Below are 18,096 nucleotides of genomic sequence, written 5' to 3' on the forward strand. Positions count from 1 at the left end.
ATACCTGGCTCTCTCCCACGAGGCCCGGGTTCGATTCCCGGTACCGGAAGTGCACATTTTGTTGCTCCTCTTATGCGACTTGTCCCGACTTTGCTCGACTGACGCTTCGCTGACGCTTGCAGAAATGTACGTTAAGTATGAATCACGGCCACAAGTGACGGCGAGAGAGATGCGACACCTGTCCACCTCTTATCGGGGCACGTACCTGTGGTCAACTGACTTGGAGGACTGCAAGACATTGCCAGGCAGCTAACCACTCTCGTAAGTGTCCTAACAGCGCAGGCACGTTCATTTGCTCATATACATATAACGAAGATCGCGTCTGACACAGTGGGCTGAGCTTTGCTGTGTATCTTGCAGGTGCAGTCGCGACACCTGCTTCCGAGGGTGCCTCCGTGGCCGTGATCGTCTAGTGGTTAGGACATTGCGTTGTGGCCGCAATAACCCAGGTTCGAATCCTGGTCACGGCAATTTTGAAGGTTTTGCCTGGCAGTTGCTGCAATCGTGATAGTCACCCAGTGTTTGAAATCACAATGCTCCCATCATTTTTCACTCATGTTCCGCAGGCCGCAGGTTGCACTACCATTTCATTATCAACAAGAAATTCGGCCGCCCCAGAGCGTGGGTAGCTGCCTGAGAGGTTAAATCTATAGTCGAAAGGGGCAGTTGTTTGAGGTACGATGAATGAGCAGCCAGTCGCAGCAGAACAGGAAACTGTGTCGTGCAGTGGTTTCTGGAGACGCGAAGAACGATGGCGCAGGTAGCGTGGCCGAGCGGTCTAAGGCGCTGGTTTAAGGCACCAGTCTCTTCGGAGGCGTGGGTTCGAATCCCACCGCTGCCAATTTTTACTTCTCGTTTTTGTGCATTTGCGGTGTGTTCTCGTGCGGTAGAACGCAGCTCCTGTGACCGCCGCGTCGCGGAGGTAGCGTGGCCGAGCGGTCTAAGGCGCTGGTTTCAGGCACCAGTCTCTTCGGAGGCGTGGGTTCGAATCCCATCGCTGCCAACGTTTTCTGTCTCGAAAACAGGAGCACTGATTGCCCGCCAAGGAAATAGCGCAGCAAAGCGTGAGCGTCGCTTTCTTAAATTGTCGTAGCACAGTGCGTGGTGTAACAACAGCATTCACCGGCGCAGTTTGGTCGCATGATTGCTGGCGTTCGTCTCCACGAGATACGTCCCGAGCATGCCGCTCTACAAAGTGGAAACGTTAATTTTTGCAGTTGTCGTCAAGTAGCTGGTGGACGCTTGCCGTGTTTGTTGGAGGAGCGCTTGTGTCGTTATCCGGTGTCGTCTAGTGGCTGGGATACCTGGCTCTCTCCCACGAGGCCCGGGTTCGATTCCCGGTACCGGAAGTGCACATTTTGTTGCTCCTCTTATGCGACTTGTCCCGACTTTGCTCGACTGACGCTTCGCTGACGCTTGCAGAAATGTACGTTAAGTATGAATCACGGCCACAAGTGACGGCGAGAGAGATGCGACACCTGTCCACCTCTTATCGGGGCACGTACCTGTGGTCAACTGACTTGGAGGACTGCAAGACATTGCCAGGCAGCTAACCACTCTCGTAAGTGTCCTAACAGCGCAGGCACGTTCATTTGCTCATATACATATAACGAAGATCGCGTCTGACACAGTGGGCTGAGCTTTGCTGTGTATCTTGCAGGTGCAGTCGCGACACCTGCTTCCGAGGGTGCCTCCGTGGCCGTGATCGTCTAGTGGTTAGGACATTGCGTTGTGGCCGCAATAACCCAGGTTCGAATCCTGGTCACGGCAATTTTGAAGGTTTTGCCTGGCAGTTGCTGCAATCGTGATAGTCACCCAGTGTTTGAAATCACAATGCTCCCATCATTTTTCACTCATGTTCCGCAGGCCGCAGGTTGCACTACCATTTCATTATCAACAAGAAATTCGGCCGCCCCAGAGCGTGGGTAGCTGCCTGAGAGGTTAAATCTATAGTCGAAAGGGGCAGTTGTTTGAGGTACGATGAATGAGCAGCCAGTCGCAGCAGAACAGGAAACTGTGTCGTGCAGTGGTTTCTGGAGACGCGAAGAACGATGGCGCAGGTAGCGTGGCCGAGCGGTCTAAGGCGCTGGTTTAAGGCACCAGTCTCTTCGGAGGCGTGGGTTCGAATCCCACCGCTGCCAATTTTTACTTCTCGTTTTTGTGCATTTGCGGTGTGTTCTCGTGCGGTAGAACGCAGCTCCTGTGACCGCCGCGTCGCGGAGGTAGCGTGGCCGAGCGGTCTAAGGCGCTGGTTTCAGGCACCAGTCTCTTCGGAGGCGTGGGTTCGAATCCCATCGCTGCCAACGTTTTCTGTCTCGAAAACAGGAGCACTGATTGCCCGCCAAGGAAATAGCGCAGCAAAGCGTGAGCGTCGCTTTCTTAAATTGTCGTAGCACAGTGCGTGGTGTAACAACAGCATTCACCGGCGCAGTTTGGTCGCATGATTGCTGGCGTTCGTCTCCACGAGATACGTCCCGAGCATGCCGCTCTACAAAGTGGAAACGTTAATTTTTGCAGTTGTCGTCAAGTAGCTGGTGGACGCTTGCCGTGTTTGTTGGAGGAGCGCTTGTGTCGTTATCCGGTGTCGTCTAGTGGCTGGGATACCTGGCTCTCTCCCACGAGGCCCGGGTTCGATTCCCGGTACCGGAAGTGCACATTTTGTTGCTCCTCTTATGCGACTTGTCCCGACTTTGCTCGACTGACGCTTCGCTGACGCTTGCAGAAATGTACGTTAAGTATGAATCACGGCCACAAGTGACGGCGAGAGAGATGCGACACCTGTCCACCTCTTATCGGGGCACGTACCTGTGGTCAACTGACTTGGAGGACTGCAAGACATTGCCAGGCAGCTAACCACTCTCGTAAGTGTCCTAACAGCGCAGGCACGTTCATTTGCTCATATACATATAACGAAGATCGCGTCTGACACAGTGGGCTGAGCTTTGCTGTGTATCTTGCAGGTGCAGTCGCGACACCTGCTTCCGAGGGTGCCTCCGTGGCCGTGATCGTCTAGTGGTTAGGACATTGCGTTGTGGCCGCAATAACCCAGGTTCGAATCCTGGTCACGGCAATTTTGAAGGTTTTGCCTGGCAGTTGCTGCAATCGTGATAGTCACCCAGTGTTTGAAATCACAATGCTCCCATCATTTTTCACTCATGTTCCGCAGGCCGCAGGTTGCACTACCATTTCATTATCAACAAGAAATTCGGCCGCCCCAGAGCGTGGGTAGCTGCCTGAGAGGTTAAATCTATAGTCGAAAGGGGCAGTTGTTTGAGGTACGATGAATGAGCAGCCAGTCGCAGCAGAACAGGAAACTGTGTCGTGCAGTGGTTTCTGGAGACGCGAAGAACGATGGCGCAGGTAGCGTGGCCGAGCGGTCTAAGGCGCTGGTTTAAGGCACCAGTCTCTTCGGAGGCGTGGGTTCGAATCCCACCGCTGCCAATTTTTACTTCTCGTTTTTGTGCATTTGCGGTGTGTTCTCGTGCGGTAGAACGCAGCTCCTGTGACCGCCGCGTCGCGGAGGTAGCGTGGCCGAGCGGTCTAAGGCGCTGGTTTCAGGCACCAGTCTCTTCGGAGGCGTGGGTTCGAATCCCATCGCTGCCAACGTTTTCTGTCTCGAAAACAGGAGCACTGATTGCCCGCCAAGGAAATAGCGCAGCAAAGCGTGAGCGTCGCTTTCTTAAATTGTCGTAGCACAGTGCGTGGTGTAACAACAGCATTCACCGGCGCAGTTTGGTCGCATGATTGCTGGCGTTCGTCTCCACGAGATACGTCCCGAGCATGCCGCTCTACAAAGTGGAAACGTTAATTTTTGCAGTTGTCGTCAAGTAGCTGGTGGACGCTTGCCGTGTTTGTTGGAGGAGCGCTTGTGTCGTTATCCGGTGTCGTCTAGTGGCTGGGATACCTGGCTCTCTCCCACGAGGCCCGGGTTCGATTCCCGGTACCGGAAGTGCACATTTTGTTGCTCCTCTTATGCGACTTGTCCCGACTTTGCTCGACTGACGCTTCGCTGACGCTTGCAGAAATGTACGTTAAGTATGAATCACGGCCACAAGTGACGGCGAGAGAGATGCGACACCTGTCCACCTCTTATCGGGGCACGTACCTGTGGTCAACTGACTTGGAGGACTGCAAGACATTGCCAGGCAGCTAACCACTCTCGTAAGTGTCCTAACAGCGCAGGCACGTTCATTTGCTCATATACATATAACGAAGATCGCGTCTGACACAGTGGGCTGAGCTTTGCTGTGTATCTTGCAGGTGCAGTCGCGACACCTGCTTCCGAGGGTGCCTCCGTGGCCGTGATCGTCTAGTGGTTAGGACATTGCGTTGTGGCCGCAATAACCCAGGTTCGAATCCTGGTCACGGCAATTTTGAAGGTTTTGCCTGGCAGTTGCTGCAATCGTGATAGTCACCCAGTGTTTGAAATCACAATGCTCCCATCATTTTTCACTCATGTTCCGCAGGCCGCAGGTTGCACTACCATTTCATTATCAACAAGAAATTCGGCCGCCCCAGAGCGTGGGTAGCTGCCTGAGAGGTTAAATCTATAGTCGAAAGGGGCAGTTGTTTGAGGTACGATGAATGAGCAGCCAGTCGCAGCAGAACAGGAAACTGTGTCGTGCAGTGGTTTCTGGAGACGCGAAGAACGATGGCGCAGGTAGCGTGGCCGAGCGGTCTAAGGCGCTGGTTTAAGGCACCAGTCTCTTCGGAGGCGTGGGTTCGAATCCCACCGCTGCCAATTTTTACTTCTCGTTTTTGTGCATTTGCGGTGTGTTCTCGTGCGGTAGAACGCAGCTCCTGTGACCGCCGCGTCGCGGAGGTAGCGTGGCCGAGCGGTCTAAGGCGCTGGTTTCAGGCACCAGTCTCTTCGGAGGCGTGGGTTCGAATCCCATCGCTGCCAACGTTTTCTGTCTCGAAAACAGGAGCACTGATTGCCCGCCAAGGAAATAGCGCAGCAAAGCGTGAGCGTCGCTTTCTTAAATTGTCGTAGCACAGTGCGTGGTGTAACAACAGCATTCACCGGCGCAGTTTGGTCGCATGATTGCTGGCGTTCGTCTCCACGAGATACGTCCCGAGCATGCCGCTCTACAAAGTGGAAACGTTAATTTTTGCAGTTGTCGTCAAGTAGCTGGTGGACGCTTGCCGTGTTTGTTGGAGGAGCGCTTGTGTCGTTATCCGGTGTCGTCTAGTGGCTGGGATACCTGGCTCTCTCCCACGAGGCCCGGGTTCGATTCCCGGTACCGGAAGTGCACATTTTGTTGCTCCTCTTATGCGACTTGTCCCGACTTTGCTCGACTGACGCTTCGCTGACGCTTGCAGAAATGTACGTTAAGTATGAATCACGGCCACAAGTGACGGCGAGAGAGATGCGACACCTGTCCACCTCTTATCGGGGCACGTACCTGTGGTCAACTGACTTGGAGGACTGCAAGACATTGCCAGGCAGCTAACCACTCTCGTAAGTGTCCTAACAGCGCAGGCACGTTCATTTGCTCATATACATATAACGAAGATCGCGTCTGACACAGTGGGCTGAGCTTTGCTGTGTATCTTGCAGGTGCAGTCGCGACACCTGCTTCCGAGGGTGCCTCCGTGGCCGTGATCGTCTAGTGGTTAGGACATTGCGTTGTGGCCGCAATAACCCAGGTTCGAATCCTGGTCACGGCAATTTTGAAGGTTTTGCCTGGCAGTTGCTGCAATCGTGATAGTCACCCAGTGTTTGAAATCACAATGCTCCCATCATTTTTCACTCATGTTCCGCAGGCCGCAGGTTGCACTACCATTTCATTATCAACAAGAAATTCGGCCGCCCCAGAGCGTGGGTAGCTGCCTGAGAGGTTAAATCTATAGTCGAAAGGGGCAGTTGTTTGAGGTACGATGAATGAGCAGCCAGTCGCAGCAGAACAGGAAACTGTGTCGTGCAGTGGTTTCTGGAGACGCGAAGAACGATGGCGCAGGTAGCGTGGCCGAGCGGTCTAAGGCGCTGGTTTAAGGCACCAGTCTCTTCGGAGGCGTGGGTTCGAATCCCACCGCTGCCAATTTTTACTTCTCGTTTTTGTGCATTTGCGGTGTGTTCTCGTGCGGTAGAACGCAGCTCCTGTGACCGCCGCGTCGCGGAGGTAGCGTGGCCGAGCGGTCTAAGGCGCTGGTTTCAGGCACCAGTCTCTTCGGAGGCGTGGGTTCGAATCCCATCGCTGCCAACGTTTTCTGTCTCGAAAACAGGAGCACTGATTGCCCGCCAAGGAAATAGCGCAGCAAAGCGTGAGCGTCGCTTTCTTAAATTGTCGTAGCACAGTGCGTGGTGTAACAACAGCATTCACCGGCGCAGTTTGGTCGCATGATTGCTGGCGTTCGTCTCCACGAGATACGTCCCGAGCATGCCGCTCTACAAAGTGGAAACGTTAATTTTTGCAGTTGTCGTCAAGTAGCTGGTGGACGCTTGCCGTGTTTGTTGGAGGAGCGCTTGTGTCGTTATCCGGTGTCGTCTAGTGGCTGGGATACCTGGCTCTCTCCCACGAGGCCCGGGTTCGATTCCCGGTACCGGAAGTGCACATTTTGTTGCTCCTCTTATGCGACTTGTCCCGACTTTGCTCGACTGACGCTTCGCTGACGCTTGCAGAAATGTACGTTAAGTATGAATCACGGCCACAAGTGACGGCGAGAGAGATGCGACACCTGTCCACCTCTTATCGGGGCACGTACCTGTGGTCAACTGACTTGGAGGACTGCAAGACATTGCCAGGCAGCTAACCACTCTCGTAAGTGTCCTAACAGCGCAGGCACGTTCATTTGCTCATATACATATAACGAAGATCGCGTCTGACACAGTGGGCTGAGCTTTGCTGTGTATCTTGCAGGTGCAGTCGCGACACCTGCTTCCGAGGGTGCCTCCGTGGCCGTGATCGTCTAGTGGTTAGGACATTGCGTTGTGGCCGCAATAACCCAGGTTCGAATCCTGGTCACGGCAATTTTGAAGGTTTTGCCTGGCAGTTGCTGCAATCGTGATAGTCACCCAGTGTTTGAAATCACAATGCTCCCATCATTTTTCACTCATGTTCCGCAGGCCGCAGGTTGCACTACCATTTCATTATCAACAAGAAATTCGGCCGCCCCAGAGCGTGGGTAGCTGCCTGAGAGGTTAAATCTATAGTCGAAAGGGGCAGTTGTTTGAGGTACGATGAATGAGCAGCCAGTCGCAGCAGAACAGGAAACTGTGTCGTGCAGTGGTTTCTGGAGACGCGAAGAACGATGGCGCAGGTAGCGTGGCCGAGCGGTCTAAGGCGCTGGTTTAAGGCACCAGTCTCTTCGGAGGCGTGGGTTCGAATCCCACCGCTGCCAATTTTTACTTCTCGTTTTTGTGCATTTGCGGTGTGTTCTCGTGCGGTAGAACGCAGCTCCTGTGACCGCCGCGTCGCGGAGGTAGCGTGGCCGAGCGGTCTAAGGCGCTGGTTTCAGGCACCAGTCTCTTCGGAGGCGTGGGTTCGAATCCCATCGCTGCCAACGTTTTCTGTCTCGAAAACAGGAGCACTGATTGCCCGCCAAGGAAATAGCGCAGCAAAGCGTGAGCGTCGCTTTCTTAAATTGTCGTAGCACAGTGCGTGGTGTAACAACAGCATTCACCGGCGCAGTTTGGTCGCATGATTGCTGGCGTTCGTCTCCACGAGATACGTCCCGAGCATGCCGCTCTACAAAGTGGAAACGTTAATTTTTGCAGTTGTCGTCAAGTAGCTGGTGGACGCTTGCCGTGTTTGTTGGAGGAGCGCTTGTGTCGTTATCCGGTGTCGTCTAGTGGCTGGGATACCTGGCTCTCTCCCACGAGGCCCGGGTTCGATTCCCGGTACCGGAAGTGCACATTTTGTTGCTCCTCTTATGCGACTTGTCCCGACTTTGCTCGACTGACGCTTCGCTGACGCTTGCAGAAATGTACGTTAAGTATGAATCACGGCCACAAGTGACGGCGAGAGAGATGCGACACCTGTCCACCTCTTATCGGGGCACGTACCTGTGGTCAACTGACTTGGAGGACTGCAAGACATTGCCAGGCAGCTAACCACTCTCGTAAGTGTCCTAACAGCGCAGGCACGTTCATTTGCTCATATACATATAACGAAGATCGCGTCTGACACAGTGGGCTGAGCTTTGCTGTGTATCTTGCAGGTGCAGTCGCGACACCTGCTTCCGAGGGTGCCTCCGTGGCCGTGATCGTCTAGTGGTTAGGACATTGCGTTGTGGCCGCAATAACCCAGGTTCGAATCCTGGTCACGGCAATTTTGAAGGTTTTGCCTGGCAGTTGCTGCAATCGTGATAGTCACCCAGTGTTTGAAATCACAATGCTCCCATCATTTTTCACTCATGTTCCGCAGGCCGCAGGTTGCACTACCATTTCATTATCAACAAGAAATTCGGCCGCCCCAGAGCGTGGGTAGCTGCCTGAGAGGTTAAATCTATAGTCGAAAGGGGCAGTTGTTTGAGGTACGATGAATGAGCAGCCAGTCGCAGCAGAACAGGAAACTGTGTCGTGCAGTGGTTTCTGGAGACGCGAAGAACGATGGCGCAGGTAGCGTGGCCGAGCGGTCTAAGGCGCTGGTTTAAGGCACCAGTCTCTTCGGAGGCGTGGGTTCGAATCCCACCGCTGCCAATTTTTACTTCTCGTTTTTGTGCATTTGCGGTGTGTTCTCGTGCGGTAGAACGCAGCTCCTGTGACCGCCGCGTCGCGGAGGTAGCGTGGCCGAGCGGTCTAAGGCGCTGGTTTCAGGCACCAGTCTCTTCGGAGGCGTGGGTTCGAATCCCATCGCTGCCAACGTTTTCTGTCTCGAAAACAGGAGCACTGATTGCCCGCCAAGGAAATAGCGCAGCAAAGCGTGAGCGTCGCTTTCTTAAATTGTCGTAGCACAGTGCGTGGTGTAACAACAGCATTCACCGGCGCAGTTTGGTCGCATGATTGCTGGCGTTCGTCTCCACGAGATACGTCCCGAGCATGCCGCTCTACAAAGTGGAAACGTTAATTTTTGCAGTTGTCGTCAAGTAGCTGGTGGACGCTTGCCGTGTTTGTTGGAGGAGCGCTTGTGTCGTTATCCGGTGTCGTCTAGTGGCTGGGATACCTGGCTCTCTCCCACGAGGCCCGGGTTCGATTCCCGGTACCGGAAGTGCACATTTTGTTGCTCCTCTTATGCGACTTGTCCCGACTTTGCTCGACTGACGCTTCGCTGACGCTTGCAGAAATGTACGTTAAGTATGAATCACGGCCACAAGTGACGGCGAGAGAGATGCGACACCTGTCCACCTCTTATCGGGGCACGTACCTGTGGTCAACTGACTTGGAGGACTGCAAGACATTGCCAGGCAGCTAACCACTCTCGTAAGTGTCCTAACAGCGCAGGCACGTTCATTTGCTCATATACATATAACGAAGATCGCGTCTGACACAGTGGGCTGAGCTTTGCTGTGTATCTTGCAGGTGCAGTCGCGACACCTGCTTCCGAGGGTGCCTCCGTGGCCGTGATCGTCTAGTGGTTAGGACATTGCGTTGTGGCCGCAATAACCCAGGTTCGAATCCTGGTCACGGCAATTTTGAAGGTTTTGCCTGGCAGTTGCTGCAATCGTGATAGTCACCCAGTGTTTGAAATCACAATGCTCCCATCATTTTTCACTCATGTTCCGCAGGCCGCAGGTTGCACTACCATTTCATTATCAACAAGAAATTCGGCCGCCCCAGAGCGTGGGTAGCTGCCTGAGAGGTTAAATCTATAGTCGAAAGGGGCAGTTGTTTGAGGTACGATGAATGAGCAGCCAGTCGCAGCAGAACAGGAAACTGTGTCGTGCAGTGGTTTCTGGAGACGCGAAGAACGATGGCGCAGGTAGCGTGGCCGAGCGGTCTAAGGCGCTGGTTTAAGGCACCAGTCTCTTCGGAGGCGTGGGTTCGAATCCCACCGCTGCCAATTTTTACTTCTCGTTTTTGTGCATTTGCGGTGTGTTCTCGTGCGGTAGAACGCAGCTCCTGTGACCGCCGCGTCGCGGAGGTAGCGTGGCCGAGCGGTCTAAGGCGCTGGTTTCAGGCACCAGTCTCTTCGGAGGCGTGGGTTCGAATCCCATCGCTGCCAACGTTTTCTGTCTCGAAAACAGGAGCACTGATTGCCCGCCAAGGAAATAGCGCAGCAAAGCGTGAGCGTCGCTTTCTTAAATTGTCGTAGCACAGTGCGTGGTGTAACAACAGCATTCACCGGCGCAGTTTGGTCGCATGATTGCTGGCGTTCGTCTCCACGAGATACGTCCCGAGCATGCCGCTCTACAAAGTGGAAACGTTAATTTTTGCAGTTGTCGTCAAGTAGCTGGTGGACGCTTGCCGTGTTTGTTGGAGGAGCGCTTGTGTCGTTATCCGGTGTCGTCTAGTGGCTGGGATACCTGGCTCTCTCCCACGAGGCCCGGGTTCGATTCCCGGTACCGGAAGTGCACATTTTGTTGCTCCTCTTATGCGACTTGTCCCGACTTTGCTCGACTGACGCTTCGCTGACGCTTGCAGAAATGTACGTTAAGTATGAATCACGGCCACAAGTGACGGCGAGAGAGATGCGACACCTGTCCACCTCTTATCGGGGCACGTACCTGTGGTCAACTGACTTGGAGGACTGCAAGACATTGCCAGGCAGCTAACCACTCTCGTAAGTGTCCTAACAGCGCAGGCACGTTCATTTGCTCATATACATATAACGAAGATCGCGTCTGACACAGTGGGCTGAGCTTTGCTGTGTATCTTGCAGGTGCAGTCGCGACACCTGCTTCCGAGGGTGCCTCCGTGGCCGTGATCGTCTAGTGGTTAGGACATTGCGTTGTGGCCGCAATAACCCAGGTTCGAATCCTGGTCACGGCAATTTTGAAGGTTTTGCCTGGCAGTTGCTGCAATCGTGATAGTCACCCAGTGTTTGAAATCACAATGCTCCCATCATTTTTCACTCATGTTCCGCAGGCCGCAGGTTGCACTACCATTTCATTATCAACAAGAAATTCGGCCGCCCCAGAGCGTGGGTAGCTGCCTGAGAGGTTAAATCTATAGTCGAAAGGGGCAGTTGTTTGAGGTACGATGAATGAGCAGCCAGTCGCAGCAGAACAGGAAACTGTGTCGTGCAGTGGTTTCTGGAGACGCGAAGAACGATGGCGCAGGTAGCGTGGCCGAGCGGTCTAAGGCGCTGGTTTAAGGCACCAGTCTCTTCGGAGGCGTGGGTTCGAATCCCACCGCTGCCAATTTTTACTTCTCGTTTTTGTGCATTTGCGGTGTGTTCTCGTGCGGTAGAACGCAGCTCCTGTGACCGCCGCGTCGCGGAGGTAGCGTGGCCGAGCGGTCTAAGGCGCTGGTTTCAGGCACCAGTCTCTTCGGAGGCGTGGGTTCGAATCCCATCGCTGCCAACGTTTTCTGTCTCGAAAACAGGAGCACTGATTGCCCGCCAAGGAAATAGCGCAGCAAAGCGTGAGCGTCGCTTTCTTAAATTGTCGTAGCACAGTGCGTGGTGTAACAACAGCATTCACCGGCGCAGTTTGGTCGCATGATTGCTGGCGTTCGTCTCCACGAGATACGTCCCGAGCATGCCGCTCTACAAAGTGGAAACGTTAATTTTTGCAGTTGTCGTCAAGTAGCTGGTGGACGCTTGCCGTGTTTGTTGGAGGAGCGCTTGTGTCGTTATCCGGTGTCGTCTAGTGGCTGGGATACCTGGCTCTCTCCCACGAGGCCCGGGTTCGATTCCCGGTACCGGAAGTGCACATTTTGTTGCTCCTCTTATGCGACTTGTCCCGACTTTGCTCGACTGACGCTTCGCTGACGCTTGCAGAAATGTACGTTAAGTATGAATCACGGCCACAAGTGACGGCGAGAGAGATGCGACACCTGTCCACCTCTTATCGGGGCACGTACCTGTGGTCAACTGACTTGGAGGACTGCAAGACATTGCCAGGCAGCTAACCACTCTCGTAAGTGTCCTAACAGCGCAGGCACGTTCATTTGCTCATATACATATAACGAAGATCGCGTCTGACACAGTGGGCTGAGCTTTGCTGTGTATCTTGCAGGTGCAGTCGCGACACCTGCTTCCGAGGGTGCCTCCGTGGCCGTGATCGTCTAGTGGTTAGGACATTGCGTTGTGGCCGCAATAACCCAGGTTCGAATCCTGGTCACGGCAATTTTGAAGGTTTTGCCTGGCAGTTGCTGCAATCGTGATAGTCACCCAGTGTTTGAAATCACAATGCTCCCATCATTTTTCACTCATGTTCCGCAGGCCGCAGGTTGCACTACCATTTCATTATCAACAAGAAATTCGGCCGCCCCAGAGCGTGGGTAGCTGCCTGAGAGGTTAAATCTATAGTCGAAAGGGGCAGTTGTTTGAGGTACGATGAATGAGCAGCCAGTCGCAGCAGAACAGGAAACTGTGTCGTGCAGTGGTTTCTGGAGACGCGAAGAACGATGGCGCAGGTAGCGTGGCCGAGCGGTCTAAGGCGCTGGTTTAAGGCACCAGTCTCTTCGGAGGCGTGGGTTCGAATCCCACCGCTGCCAATTTTTACTTCTCGTTTTTGTGCATTTGCGGTGTGTTCTCGTGCGGTAGAACGCAGCTCCTGTGACCGCCGCGTCGCGGAGGTAGCGTGGCCGAGCGGTCTAAGGCGCTGGTTTCAGGCACCAGTCTCTTCGGAGGCGTGGGTTCGAATCCCATCGCTGCCAACGTTTTCTGTCTCGAAAACAGGAGCACTGATTGCCCGCCAAGGAAATAGCGCAGCAAAGCGTGAGCGTCGCTTTCTTAAATTGTCGTAGCACAGTGCGTGGTGTAACAACAGCATTCACCGGCGCAGTTTGGTCGCATGATTGCTGGCGTTCGTCTCCACGAGATACGTCCCGAGCATGCCGCTCTACAAAGTGGAAACGTTAATTTTTGCAGTTGTCGTCAAGTAGCTGGTGGACGCTTGCCGTGTTTGTTGGAGGAGCGCTTGTGTCGTTATCCGGTGTCGTCTAGTGGCTGGGATACCTGGCTCTCTCCCACGAGGCCCGGGTTCGATTCCCGGTACCGGAAGTGCACATTTTGTTGCTCCTCTTATGCGACTTGTCCCGACTTTGCTCGACTGACGCTTCGCTGACGCTTGCAGAAATGTACGTTAAGTATGAATCACGGCCACAAGTGACGGCGAGAGAGATGCGACACCTGTCCACCTCTTATCGGGGCACGTACCTGTGGTCAACTGACTTGGAGGACTGCAAGACATTGCCAGGCAGCTAACCACTCTCGTAAGTGTCCTAACAGCGCAGGCACGTTCATTTGCTCATATACATATAACGAAGATCGCGTCTGACACAGTGGGCTGAGCTTTGCTGTGTATCTTGCAGGTGCAGTCGCGACACCTGCTTCCGAGGGTGCCTCCGTGGCCGTGATCGTCTAGTGGTTAGGACATTGCGTTGTGGCCGCAATAACCCAGGTTCGAATCCTGGTCACGGCAATTTTGAAGGTTTTGCCTGGCAGTTGCTGCAATCGTGATAGTCACCCAGTGTTTGAAATCACAATGCTCCCATCATTTTTCACTCATGTTCCGCAGGCCGCAGGTTGCACTACCATTTCATTATCAACAAGAAATTCGGCCGCCCCAGAGCGTGGGTAGCTGCCTGAGAGGTTAAATCTATAGTCGAAAGGGGCAGTTGTTTGAGGTACGATGAATGAGCAGCCAGTCGCAGCAGAACAGGAAACTGTGTCGTGCAGTGGTTTCTGGAGACGCGAAGAACGATGGCGCAGGTAGCGTGGCCGAGCGGTCTAAGGCGCTGGTTTAAGGCACCAGTCTCTTCGGAGGCGTGGGTTCGAATCCCACCGCTGCCAATTTTTACTTCTCGTTTTTGTGCATTTGCGGTGTGTTCTCGTGCGGTAGAACGCAGCTCCTGTGACCGCCGCGTCGCGGAGGTAGCGTGGCCGAGCGGTCTAAGGCGCTGGTTTCAGGCACCAGTCTCTTCGGAGGCGTGGGTTCGAATCCCATCGCTGCCAACGTTTTCTGTCTCGAAAACAGGAGCACTGATTGCCCGCCAAGGAAATAGCGCAGCAAAGCGTGAGCGTCGCTTTCTTAAATTGTCGTAGCACAGTGCGTGGTGTAACAACAGCATTCACCGGCGCAGTTTGGTCGCATGATTGCTGGCGTTCGTCTCCACGAGATACGTCCCGAGCATGCCGCTCTACAAAGTGGAAACGTTAATTTTTGCAGTTGTCGTCAAGTAGCTGGTGGACGCTTGCCGTGTTTGTTGGAGGAGCGCTTGTGTCGTTATCCGGTGTCGTCTAGTGGCTGGGATACCTGGCTCTCTCCCACGAGGCCCGGGTTCGATTCCCGGTACCGGAAGTGCACATTTTGTTGCTCCTCTTATGCGACTTGTCCCGACTTTGCTCGACTGACGCTTCGCTGACGCTTGCAGAAATGTACGTTAAGTATGAATCACGGCCACAAGTGACGGCGAGAGAGATGCGACACCTGTCCACCTCTTATCGGGGCACGTACCTGTGGTCAACTGACTTGGAGGACTGCAAGACATTGCCAGGCAGCTAACCACTCTCGTAAGTGTCCTAACAGCGCAGGCACGTTCATTTGCTCATATACATATAACGAAGATCGCGTCTGACACAGTGGGCTGAGCTTTGCTGTGTATCTTGCAGGTGCAGTCGCGACACCTGCTTCCGAGGGTGCCTCCGTGGCCGTGATCGTCTAGTGGTTAGGACATTGCGTTGTGGCCGCAATAACCCAGGTTCGAATCCTGGTCACGGCAATTTTGAAGGTTTTGCCTGGCAGTTGCTGCAATCGTGATAGTCACCCAGTGTTTGAAATCACAATGCTCCCATCATTTTTCACTCATGTTCCGCAGGCCGCAGGTTGCACTACCATTTCATTATCAACAAGAAATTCGGCCGCCCCAGAGCGTGGGTAGCTGCCTGAGAGGTTAAATCTATAGTCGAAAGGGGCAGTTGTTTGAGGTACGATGAATGAGCAGCCAGTCGCAGCAGAACAGGAAACTGTGTCGTGCAGTGGTTTCTGGAGACGCGAAGAACGATGGCGCAGGTAGCGTGGCCGAGCGGTCTAAGGCGCTGGTTTAAGGCACCAGTCTCTTCGGAGGCGTGGGTTCGAATCCCACCGCTGCCAATTTTTACTTCTCGTTTTTGTGCATTTGCGGTGTGTTCTCGTGCGGTAGAACGCAGCTCCTGTGACCGCCGCGTCGCGGAGGTAGCGTGGCCGAGCGGTCTAAGGCGCTGGTTTCAGGCACCAGTCTCTTCGGAGGCGTGGGTTCGAATCCCATCGCTGCCAACGTTTTCTGTCTCGAAAACAGGAGCACTGATTGCCCGCCAAGGAAATAGCGCAGCAAAGCGTGAGCGTCGCTTTCTTAAATTGTCGTAGCACAGTGCGTGGTGTAACAACAGCATTCACCGGCGCAGTTTGGTCGCATGATTGCTGGCGTTCGTCTCCACGAGATACGTCCCGAGCATGCCGCTCTACAAAGTGGAAACGTTAATTTTTGCAGTTGTCGTCAAGTAGCTGGTGGACGCTTGCCGTGTTTGTTGGAGGAGCGCTTGTGTCGTTATCCGGTGTCGTCTAGTGGCTGGGATACCTGGCTCTCTCCCACGAGGCCCGGGTTCGATTCCCGGTACCGGAAGTGCACATTTTGTTGCTCCTCTTATGCGACTTGTCCCGACTTTGCTCGACTGACGCTTCGCTGACGCTTGCAGAAATGTACGTTAAGTATGAATCACGGCCACAAGTGACGGCGAGAGAGATGCGACACCTGTCCACCTCTTATCGGGGCACGTACCTGTGGTCAACTGACTTGGAGGACTGCAAGACATTGCCAGGCAGCTAACCACTCTCGTAAGTGTCCTAACAGCGCAGGCACGTTCATTTGCTCATATACATATAACGAAGATCGCGTCTGACACAGTGGGCTGAGCTTTGCTGTGTATCTTGCAGGTGCAGTCGCGACACCTGCTTCCGAGGGTGCCTCCGTGGCCGTGATCGTCTAGTGGTTAGGACATTGCGTTGTGGCCGCAATAACCCAGGTTCGAATCCTGGTCACGGCAATTTTGAAGGTTTTGCCTGGCAGTTGCTGCAATCGTGATAGTCACCCAGTGTTTGAAATCACAATGCTCCCATCATTTTTCACTCATGTTCCGCAGGCCGCAGGTTGCACTACCATTTCATTATCAACAAGAAATTCGGCCGCCCCAGAGCGTGGGTAGCTGCCTGAGAGGTTAAATCTATAGTCGAAAGGGGCAGTTGTTTGAGGTACGATGAATGAGCAGCCAGTCGCAGCAGAACAGGAAACTGTGTCGTGCAGTGGTTTCTGGAGACGCGAAGAACGATGGCGCAGGTAGCGTGGCCGAGCGGTCTAAGGCGCTGGTTTAAGGCACCAGTCTCTTCGGAGGCGTGGGTTCGAATCCCACCGCTGCCAATTTTTACTTCTCGTTTTTGTGCATTTGCGGTGTGTTCTCGTGCGGTAGAACGCAGCTCCTGTGACCGCCGCGTCGCGGAGGTAGCGTGGCCGAGCGGTCTAAGGCGCTGGTTTCAGGCACCAGTCTCTTCGGAGGCGTGGGTTCGAATCCCATCGCTGCCAACGTTTTCTGTCTCGAAAACAGGAGCACTGATTGCCCGCCAAGGAAATAGCGCAGCAAAGCGTGAGCGTCGCTTTCTTAAATTGTCGTAGCACAGTGCGTGGTGTAACAACAGCATTCACCGGCGCAGTTTGGTCGCATGATTGCTGGCGTTCGTCTCCACGAGATACGTCCCGAGCATGCCGCTCTACAAAGTGGAAACGTTAATTTTTGCAGTTGTCGTCAAGTAGCTGGTGGACGCTTGCCGTGTTTGTTGGAGGAGCGCTTGTGTCGTTATCCGGTGTCGTCTAGTGGCTGGGATACCTGGCTCTCTCCCACGAGGCCCGGGTTCGATTCCCGGTACCGGAAGTGCACATTTTGTTGCTCCTCTTATGCGACTTGTCCCGACTTTGCTCGACTGACGCTTCGCTGACGCTTGCAGAAATGTACGTTAAGTATGAATCACGGCCACAAGTGACGGCGAGAGAGATGCGACACCTGTCCACCTCTTATCGGGGCACGTACCTGTGGTCAACTGACTTGGAGGACTGCAAGACATTGCCAGGCAGCTAACCACTCTCGTAAGTGTCCTAACAGCGCAGGCACGTTCATTTGCTCATATACATATAACGAAGATCGCGTCTGACACAGTGGGCTGAGCTTTGCTGTGTATCTTGCAGGTGCAGTCGCGACACCTGCTTCCGAGGGTGCCTCCGTGGCCGTGATCGTCTAGTGGTTAGGACATTGCGTTGTGGCCGCAATAACCCAGGTTCGAATCCTGGTCACGGCAATTTTGAAGGTTTTGCCTGGCAGTTGCTGCAATCGTGATAGTCACCCAGTGTTTGAAATCACAATGCTCCCATCATTTTTCACTCATGTTCCGCAGGCCGCAGGTTGCACTACCATTTCATTATCAACAAGAAATTCGGCCGCCCCAGAGCGTGGGTAGCTGCCTGAGAGGTTAAATCTATAGTCGAAAGGGGCAGTTGTTTGAGGTACGATGAATGAGCAGCCAGTCGCAGCAGAACAGGAAACTGTGTCGTGCAGTGGTTTCTGGAGACGCGAAGAACGATGGCGCAGGTAGCGTGGCCGAGCGGTCTAAGGCGCTGGTTTAAGGCACCAGTCTCTTCGGAGGCGTGGGTTCGAATCCCACCGCTGCCAATTTTTACTTCTCGTTTTTGTGCATTTGCGGTGTGTTCTCGTGCGGTAGAACGCAGCTCCTGTGACCGCCGCGTCGCGGAGGTAGCGTGGCCGAGCGGTCTAAGGCGCTGGTTTCAGGCACCAGTCTCTTCGGAGGCGTGGGTTCGAATCCCATCGCTGCCAACGTTTTCTGTCTCGAAAACAGGAGCACTGATTGCCCGCCAAGGAAATAGCGCAGCAAAGCGTGAGCGTCGCTTTCTTAAATTGTCGTAGCACAGTGCGTGGTGTAACAACAGCATTCACCGGCGCAGTTTGGTCGCATGATTGCTGGCGTTCGTCTCCACGAGATACGTCCCGAGCATGCCGCTCTACAAAG

The 18,096-nt window shown here is 54.0% G+C and overlaps 42 non-coding genes across 42 annotated transcripts; all 42 read left to right on the forward strand.

Moving 5' to 3' along the window:
- Positions 1–398: 398 nt before the first annotated feature.
- Trnah-gug (transfer RNA histidin (anticodon GUG)) lies at positions 399–470 on the forward strand. Its single transcript has one exon. It is a non-coding gene; the product is annotated as a tRNA-His (tRNA).
- A 289-nt stretch (positions 471–759) lies between these two features.
- Trnal-aag (transfer RNA leucine (anticodon AAG)) lies at positions 760–841 on the forward strand. The gene has a single exon. It is a non-coding gene; the product is annotated as a tRNA-Leu (tRNA).
- An 80-nt stretch (positions 842–921) lies between these two features.
- On the forward strand, positions 922–1,003 carry Trnal-cag (transfer RNA leucine (anticodon CAG)). Its single transcript has one exon. It is a non-coding gene; the product is annotated as a tRNA-Leu (tRNA).
- A 695-nt stretch (positions 1,004–1,698) lies between these two features.
- Positions 1,699–1,770, forward strand: Trnah-gug (transfer RNA histidin (anticodon GUG)). Its single transcript has one exon. It is a non-coding gene; the product is annotated as a tRNA-His (tRNA).
- Positions 1,771–2,059: 289 nt separating this feature from the next.
- Positions 2,060–2,141, forward strand: Trnal-aag (transfer RNA leucine (anticodon AAG)). Its single transcript has one exon. It is a non-coding gene; the product is annotated as a tRNA-Leu (tRNA).
- An 80-nt stretch (positions 2,142–2,221) lies between these two features.
- Positions 2,222–2,303, forward strand: Trnal-cag (transfer RNA leucine (anticodon CAG)). The gene has a single exon. It is a non-coding gene; the product is annotated as a tRNA-Leu (tRNA).
- Positions 2,304–2,998: 695 nt separating this feature from the next.
- On the forward strand, positions 2,999–3,070 carry Trnah-gug (transfer RNA histidin (anticodon GUG)). Its single transcript has one exon. It is a non-coding gene; the product is annotated as a tRNA-His (tRNA).
- A 289-nt stretch (positions 3,071–3,359) lies between these two features.
- On the forward strand, positions 3,360–3,441 carry Trnal-aag (transfer RNA leucine (anticodon AAG)). The gene has a single exon. It is a non-coding gene; the product is annotated as a tRNA-Leu (tRNA).
- Positions 3,442–3,521: 80 nt separating this feature from the next.
- Positions 3,522–3,603, forward strand: Trnal-cag (transfer RNA leucine (anticodon CAG)). Its single transcript has one exon. It is a non-coding gene; the product is annotated as a tRNA-Leu (tRNA).
- A 695-nt stretch (positions 3,604–4,298) lies between these two features.
- On the forward strand, positions 4,299–4,370 carry Trnah-gug (transfer RNA histidin (anticodon GUG)). The gene has a single exon. It is a non-coding gene; the product is annotated as a tRNA-His (tRNA).
- Positions 4,371–4,659: 289 nt separating this feature from the next.
- Trnal-aag (transfer RNA leucine (anticodon AAG)) lies at positions 4,660–4,741 on the forward strand. The gene has a single exon. It is a non-coding gene; the product is annotated as a tRNA-Leu (tRNA).
- An 80-nt stretch (positions 4,742–4,821) lies between these two features.
- Positions 4,822–4,903, forward strand: Trnal-cag (transfer RNA leucine (anticodon CAG)). Its single transcript has one exon. It is a non-coding gene; the product is annotated as a tRNA-Leu (tRNA).
- Positions 4,904–5,598: 695 nt separating this feature from the next.
- Trnah-gug (transfer RNA histidin (anticodon GUG)) lies at positions 5,599–5,670 on the forward strand. Its single transcript has one exon. It is a non-coding gene; the product is annotated as a tRNA-His (tRNA).
- Positions 5,671–5,959: 289 nt separating this feature from the next.
- On the forward strand, positions 5,960–6,041 carry Trnal-aag (transfer RNA leucine (anticodon AAG)). The gene has a single exon. It is a non-coding gene; the product is annotated as a tRNA-Leu (tRNA).
- An 80-nt stretch (positions 6,042–6,121) lies between these two features.
- Positions 6,122–6,203, forward strand: Trnal-cag (transfer RNA leucine (anticodon CAG)). Its single transcript has one exon. It is a non-coding gene; the product is annotated as a tRNA-Leu (tRNA).
- A 695-nt stretch (positions 6,204–6,898) lies between these two features.
- On the forward strand, positions 6,899–6,970 carry Trnah-gug (transfer RNA histidin (anticodon GUG)). Its single transcript has one exon. It is a non-coding gene; the product is annotated as a tRNA-His (tRNA).
- Positions 6,971–7,259: 289 nt separating this feature from the next.
- On the forward strand, positions 7,260–7,341 carry Trnal-aag (transfer RNA leucine (anticodon AAG)). The gene has a single exon. It is a non-coding gene; the product is annotated as a tRNA-Leu (tRNA).
- Positions 7,342–7,421: 80 nt separating this feature from the next.
- Positions 7,422–7,503, forward strand: Trnal-cag (transfer RNA leucine (anticodon CAG)). The gene has a single exon. It is a non-coding gene; the product is annotated as a tRNA-Leu (tRNA).
- A 695-nt stretch (positions 7,504–8,198) lies between these two features.
- Positions 8,199–8,270, forward strand: Trnah-gug (transfer RNA histidin (anticodon GUG)). The gene has a single exon. It is a non-coding gene; the product is annotated as a tRNA-His (tRNA).
- A 289-nt stretch (positions 8,271–8,559) lies between these two features.
- Trnal-aag (transfer RNA leucine (anticodon AAG)) lies at positions 8,560–8,641 on the forward strand. The gene has a single exon. It is a non-coding gene; the product is annotated as a tRNA-Leu (tRNA).
- Positions 8,642–8,721: 80 nt separating this feature from the next.
- On the forward strand, positions 8,722–8,803 carry Trnal-cag (transfer RNA leucine (anticodon CAG)). Its single transcript has one exon. It is a non-coding gene; the product is annotated as a tRNA-Leu (tRNA).
- Positions 8,804–9,498: 695 nt separating this feature from the next.
- Trnah-gug (transfer RNA histidin (anticodon GUG)) lies at positions 9,499–9,570 on the forward strand. The gene has a single exon. It is a non-coding gene; the product is annotated as a tRNA-His (tRNA).
- A 289-nt stretch (positions 9,571–9,859) lies between these two features.
- Trnal-aag (transfer RNA leucine (anticodon AAG)) lies at positions 9,860–9,941 on the forward strand. Its single transcript has one exon. It is a non-coding gene; the product is annotated as a tRNA-Leu (tRNA).
- An 80-nt stretch (positions 9,942–10,021) lies between these two features.
- Trnal-cag (transfer RNA leucine (anticodon CAG)) lies at positions 10,022–10,103 on the forward strand. Its single transcript has one exon. It is a non-coding gene; the product is annotated as a tRNA-Leu (tRNA).
- Positions 10,104–10,798: 695 nt separating this feature from the next.
- On the forward strand, positions 10,799–10,870 carry Trnah-gug (transfer RNA histidin (anticodon GUG)). The gene has a single exon. It is a non-coding gene; the product is annotated as a tRNA-His (tRNA).
- Positions 10,871–11,159: 289 nt separating this feature from the next.
- Trnal-aag (transfer RNA leucine (anticodon AAG)) lies at positions 11,160–11,241 on the forward strand. The gene has a single exon. It is a non-coding gene; the product is annotated as a tRNA-Leu (tRNA).
- An 80-nt stretch (positions 11,242–11,321) lies between these two features.
- Positions 11,322–11,403, forward strand: Trnal-cag (transfer RNA leucine (anticodon CAG)). Its single transcript has one exon. It is a non-coding gene; the product is annotated as a tRNA-Leu (tRNA).
- A 695-nt stretch (positions 11,404–12,098) lies between these two features.
- On the forward strand, positions 12,099–12,170 carry Trnah-gug (transfer RNA histidin (anticodon GUG)). The gene has a single exon. It is a non-coding gene; the product is annotated as a tRNA-His (tRNA).
- Positions 12,171–12,459: 289 nt separating this feature from the next.
- Positions 12,460–12,541, forward strand: Trnal-aag (transfer RNA leucine (anticodon AAG)). Its single transcript has one exon. It is a non-coding gene; the product is annotated as a tRNA-Leu (tRNA).
- An 80-nt stretch (positions 12,542–12,621) lies between these two features.
- On the forward strand, positions 12,622–12,703 carry Trnal-cag (transfer RNA leucine (anticodon CAG)). Its single transcript has one exon. It is a non-coding gene; the product is annotated as a tRNA-Leu (tRNA).
- Positions 12,704–13,398: 695 nt separating this feature from the next.
- On the forward strand, positions 13,399–13,470 carry Trnah-gug (transfer RNA histidin (anticodon GUG)). The gene has a single exon. It is a non-coding gene; the product is annotated as a tRNA-His (tRNA).
- A 289-nt stretch (positions 13,471–13,759) lies between these two features.
- On the forward strand, positions 13,760–13,841 carry Trnal-aag (transfer RNA leucine (anticodon AAG)). Its single transcript has one exon. It is a non-coding gene; the product is annotated as a tRNA-Leu (tRNA).
- An 80-nt stretch (positions 13,842–13,921) lies between these two features.
- On the forward strand, positions 13,922–14,003 carry Trnal-cag (transfer RNA leucine (anticodon CAG)). Its single transcript has one exon. It is a non-coding gene; the product is annotated as a tRNA-Leu (tRNA).
- Positions 14,004–14,698: 695 nt separating this feature from the next.
- On the forward strand, positions 14,699–14,770 carry Trnah-gug (transfer RNA histidin (anticodon GUG)). Its single transcript has one exon. It is a non-coding gene; the product is annotated as a tRNA-His (tRNA).
- A 289-nt stretch (positions 14,771–15,059) lies between these two features.
- On the forward strand, positions 15,060–15,141 carry Trnal-aag (transfer RNA leucine (anticodon AAG)). Its single transcript has one exon. It is a non-coding gene; the product is annotated as a tRNA-Leu (tRNA).
- Positions 15,142–15,221: 80 nt separating this feature from the next.
- Trnal-cag (transfer RNA leucine (anticodon CAG)) lies at positions 15,222–15,303 on the forward strand. Its single transcript has one exon. It is a non-coding gene; the product is annotated as a tRNA-Leu (tRNA).
- Positions 15,304–15,998: 695 nt separating this feature from the next.
- Positions 15,999–16,070, forward strand: Trnah-gug (transfer RNA histidin (anticodon GUG)). Its single transcript has one exon. It is a non-coding gene; the product is annotated as a tRNA-His (tRNA).
- A 289-nt stretch (positions 16,071–16,359) lies between these two features.
- Trnal-aag (transfer RNA leucine (anticodon AAG)) lies at positions 16,360–16,441 on the forward strand. The gene has a single exon. It is a non-coding gene; the product is annotated as a tRNA-Leu (tRNA).
- Positions 16,442–16,521: 80 nt separating this feature from the next.
- Positions 16,522–16,603, forward strand: Trnal-cag (transfer RNA leucine (anticodon CAG)). Its single transcript has one exon. It is a non-coding gene; the product is annotated as a tRNA-Leu (tRNA).
- A 695-nt stretch (positions 16,604–17,298) lies between these two features.
- Trnah-gug (transfer RNA histidin (anticodon GUG)) lies at positions 17,299–17,370 on the forward strand. Its single transcript has one exon. It is a non-coding gene; the product is annotated as a tRNA-His (tRNA).
- A 289-nt stretch (positions 17,371–17,659) lies between these two features.
- Trnal-aag (transfer RNA leucine (anticodon AAG)) lies at positions 17,660–17,741 on the forward strand. Its single transcript has one exon. It is a non-coding gene; the product is annotated as a tRNA-Leu (tRNA).
- Positions 17,742–17,821: 80 nt separating this feature from the next.
- Trnal-cag (transfer RNA leucine (anticodon CAG)) lies at positions 17,822–17,903 on the forward strand. The gene has a single exon. It is a non-coding gene; the product is annotated as a tRNA-Leu (tRNA).
- Positions 17,904–18,096: the final 193 nt, after the last annotated feature.

This window comes from Schistocerca cancellata, unplaced genomic scaffold, assembly GCF_023864275.1.
Source record: "Schistocerca cancellata isolate TAMUIC-IGC-003103 unplaced genomic scaffold, iqSchCanc2.1 HiC_scaffold_436, whole genome shotgun sequence".
Taxonomy (NCBI): Eukaryota; Metazoa; Arthropoda; class Insecta; order Orthoptera; family Acrididae; genus Schistocerca; species Schistocerca cancellata.